The sequence below is a fragment of the Chrysoperla carnea genome (genome assembly GCF_905475395.1).
Source record: "Chrysoperla carnea chromosome X unlocalized genomic scaffold, inChrCarn1.1 SUPER_X_unloc_11, whole genome shotgun sequence".
Lineage (NCBI taxonomy): Eukaryota > Metazoa > Arthropoda > Insecta > Neuroptera > Chrysopidae > Chrysoperla > Chrysoperla carnea.
Window position 1 is genome coordinate 25,001 of NW_025408056.1, and position 4,634 is coordinate 29,634.

At 31.4% G+C, this 4,634-nt stretch overlaps 3 non-coding genes across 3 annotated transcripts in view; all 3 read right to left on the reverse strand.

Moving 5' to 3' along the window:
- The window catches only part of LOC123303621, a 4,577-nt gene extending 4,147 nt beyond the window's left edge, over positions 1–430 (reverse strand). Inside the window, exon 1 of the ribosomal RNA XR_006535726.1 lies at positions 1–430. This exon is cut by the window's left edge and continues 4,147 nt beyond it. This is a non-coding gene — a ribosomal RNA (large subunit ribosomal RNA).
- Positions 431–1,065: 635 nt separating this feature from the next.
- On the reverse strand, positions 1,066–1,220 carry LOC123303623. The gene has a single exon (XR_006535728.1). It is a non-coding gene; the product is annotated as a 5.8S ribosomal RNA (ribosomal RNA).
- Positions 1,221–2,173: 953 nt separating this feature from the next.
- LOC123303616 lies at positions 2,174–4,329 on the reverse strand. The gene has a single exon (XR_006535721.1). It is a non-coding gene; the product is annotated as a small subunit ribosomal RNA (ribosomal RNA).
- Between the last annotated feature and the right edge of the window lie 305 nt (positions 4,330–4,634).

The window sequence follows — 4,634 nt, forward strand, 5'->3', positions numbered from 1 at the left end:
GGTTTTACGTACTCTTTAACTCTCTCTTCAAAGTTCTTTTCAACTTTCCCTCACGGTACTTGTTCGCTATCGGTCTCGTGGTAATATTTAGCCTTAGATGGAGTTTACCACCCACTTAGAGCTGCACTCTCAAGCAACCCGACTCTAAGGAAAGATTCACCTATCATCAATAATAATCACTACGGGCCTGGCACCCTCTATGGGTATATGGCCCCATTCAAGATGGACTTGGATGTATTATATAACAATAGGTTTATATTGAATCTTCCTAAACACTACATTCCCCAAGTGTCTGTTTATCAGCCACGGGGTTCAGTGCTGGGCTTATCCCTGTTCGCTCGCCGCTACTAAGGGAATCCTAGTTAGTTTCTTTTCCTCCGCTTAATAATATGCTTAAATTCAGCGGGTAATCTCACCTACTCTGAGGTCGTAAAAGTTTTTAGAAGTATTAAAACAAAAATTTTTTTTATATATTATGTTTTTGTTATATTTTATAAGTAAACAATTTTCTTAATTATTCATACTCAAATTTTTTTAATATTATTATATAATATTATTTTTATATTTATCTAAAGAGAAGAAAATAAAAAATAAATAATTATATATATTAATTTTTTTCGAGTATATTGAAAATTTTATTACAAATAAAATATTCCATAACAAAATATTAATATATAATATTTTTGTTTATTCTTCTTTATTTAATATTTTAAAAATATATTATTAATATCATTTATTATTAATATTATTATTAACATAAAGTTTTATAATATTATATATAAATGATAAAAAATAATATTGATATATTAATTTAAAAATGTCGACAAATAATAAAAAATATATAAATTTTAAATGCTATTAAAAACATTTTATATTTATTTTTTTCTTATATTTGGCGTAAAACATTCATATATAAATAATTTTACATTTCTTTTATAAAAATTTTATTTATCAATTTAATTAAATATGAAAAAATAAATTTTCTTTTTTAATTATTGATAAATTTCTTTTTCATAAAAAAAATTTTATGTAAAATAATCTTTTATTATATTAATATAATGTATACGACCCTCAGCCAGATGTGGTCCGGGAACAGTATCCAAGGACCGCAATGTGCGTTCGAAATGTCAATGTTCATGTGTCCTGCAGTTCACAAGTTGACGCGCAATTAGCTGCGTTCTTCATCGACCCACGAGCCAAGTGATCCACCGTCCAGGGTAATCTTTTTAAATTTTAAATGTAAGTATTATTATTAATAATAATCTTTATTTTTAATATAAAAAATAAAATTATTAATTTATATATCTTTATAAATTCTTTTAAAATAAAAAAATTTTTCTAGAATATAAATTATATATTTTATTTTAAATATATATATATATAAATTAAAGATATTATGGTATTAATAAATATATACATAACATTTTTGATATTTTTGTTAGTGCTAGCTAGATATAATAATTAATATTTGGTATATTTTATAGAAATGTATTTATTTTTTTTTTATAAATTATTTTCTACATAAAAATATATATAATATTAATATGGTACAAAACAAATGGGTTTGTTTTTTAACATAATAACTTTTAATAAAAAAAAAGAAATATCAAGACAAAACATAAAGAAATTTAAATTTGAAATAAATTTTATTCTTTAAAAAAATTTTATCTTGTGTTTTCTTTATTTTTATTATATAACATAGAAAAATAAAAATATAGATTATATCAATTATAATCTTATTTTATTTTTCTTAATAGAGATTATATACATATAAACAAATAATTTCAATATATTCTATTTTTAATTTCACTTTTTTATAAGAGAAATTATTTATAGATTTTATTAATAATTATTGTTTAATAATAATAATAATATTGAATATAAAAATATTTTATATGTAACAAATATATTATTAATATTTATATAATATTCTCTATATTATATGTATAGATATATTATGTGTATAAAAAAAGTTTGGCGTATTACTTTAATATGATATCATAACCAAAATAAATCTCTTTTAACACATAATTACTATTATATATTTTGAGAAAATTACATATTAATATGTTATTTTGTTAAAAAAAATATTTCTTATCAATAATATTTTTATTTTTTGGAATATTTAAAAACAATACAAAAAATATAAATAAATATATTTTATATATATCGTTAATGATCCTTCCGCAGGTTCACCTACGGAAACCTTGTTACGACTTTTACTTCCTCTAAATGATCAAGTTTGGTCATCTTCCCAGCAACATCGGCAATATCAGAAATATTGCCGCGTACCAGTCCGAAGACCTCACTAAATCATTCAATCGGTAGTAGCGACGGGCGGTGTGTACAAAGGGCAGGGACGTAATCAACGCGAGCTTATGACTCGCGCTTACTGGGAATTCCTCGTTCATGGGGAACAATTGCAAGCCCCAATCCCTAGCACGAAGGAGGTTCAGCGGGTTACCCGGACCTTTCGGCCTGGGAGGACACGCTGATTCCTTCAGTGTAGCGCGCGTGCGGCCCAGAACATCTAAGGGCATCACAGACCTGTTATTGCTCAATCTCGTGCGGCTAGAATGCCGCCTGTCCCTCTAAGAAGAATTATTTGTACGCCGGCAGTAAAAACCACATCAAAAAACTGCGTACCCATACACCATAACATATGCAACATAAAGCACAATATATACAAAATATAATCTTGATCGTTAAATCTCAAAAATACATGCATATATAAATACAATACATAACACACATGAAAATGAATGAAATGGGAAACAAACAGCCGATGGGCCTTGAGATGCCGGTAAAGTACGTCTATTTAGCAGGCTAGAGTCTCGTTCGTTATCGGAATTAACCAGACAAATCGCTCCACCAACTAAGAACGGCCATGCACCACCACCCACCGAATCAAGAAAGAGCTCTCAATCTGTCAATCCTTCCGGTGTCCGGGCCTGGTGAGGTTTCCCGTGTTGAGTCAAATTAAGCCGCAGGCTCCACTCCTGGTGGTGCCCTTCCGTCAATTCCTTTAAGTTTCAGCTTTGCAACCATACTTCCCCCGGAACCCAAAAGCTTTGGTTTCCCGGAAGCTGCCCGCCGAGTCATCGGAGGAACTTCGGCGGATCGCTAGCTGGCATCGTTTATGGTTAGAACTAGGGCGGTATCTGATCGCCTTCGAACCTCTAACTTTCGTTCTTGATCAATCAAAACATTTTTGGCAAATGCTTTCGCTTCTGTCCGTCTTGCGACGATCCAAGAATTTCACCTCTAACGTCGCAATACGAATGCCCCCATCTGTCCGTATTAATCATTACCTCGGAGTTCCGAAAACCAACAAAATAGAACCGAGGTCCTATTCCATTATTCCATGCACACAATATTCAGGCAAAATTTGAGCCTGCCTTAAGCACTCTAATTTGTTCAAAGTAAACGTACCGGCCCACCTCGACACTCAATTAAGAGCACCGCGACGGGATTGCAATTGGGGGCTGCCACCGCTCTTAACGGTTAAACACTTACGACAAATTACATAATAAAAATATATATAATGCATTAAATAAATAATAACACTAAAATATACTTTATACATAATCTGTACCACCCACCGGTAGGACGTCCCACATAACATGCTAGTTAAACAATGCGAGCATTGAACCAACAGTGTAGGACACAGATTCGACTACGAGCTTTTTAACCGCAACAACTTTAATATACGCTATTGGAGCTGGAATTACCGCGGCTGCTGGCACCAGACTTGCCCTCCAATGGATCCTCGTTAAAGGATTTAAAGTGTACTCATTCCGATTACGGGGCCTCGGATGAGTCCCGTATCGTTATTTTTCGTCACTACCTCCCCGTGCCGGGAGTGGGTAATTTGCGCGCCTGCTGCCTTCCTTGGATGTGGTAGCCGTTTCTCAGGCTCCCTCTCCGGAATCGAACCCTGATTCCCCGTTACCCGTTACAACCATGGTAGGCGCAGAACCTACCATCGACAGTTGATAAGGCAGACATTTGAAAGATGCGTCGCCGGTACGAGACCGTGCGATCAGCTTAAAGTTATTCAGAGTCACCAAATTAAACGATGCAAATTAAAATTTACACCGATTGGTTTTGATCTAATAAAAGCATTCCTTCCATCTCTGGTCGGAACTCTGTTTGCATGTATTAGCTCTAGAATTACCACAGTTATCCAAGTAAATGTGGGTACGATCTAAGGAACCATAACTGATATAATGAGCCTTTCGCGGTTTCACCTTAATTTGGCTTGTACTGAGACATGCATGGCTTAATCTTTGAGACAAGCATATGACTACTGGCAGGATCAACCAGGGAACTATTTGTATTTATAATATTAAATATATAATAATATACATGATATTTTTGTTTTCTTATTATAAGAAAAAAAATTTTCATACAATAATTATTAATATATAATAATATTATTACAATTTCATTTTAAATATCAGATGGTCTCACCCATTACTGATATAAATTTTTTTTTTTTTATATCTCTATTGTTTTAAAATTAATAGAAAAAACATATGAGATATATATATTATTATTAATTTTTTTTTTTTTCAAATATATATTTTATTATGTCATTTATATAATTTTTTTGCTTTTACAAAAAGAAATAT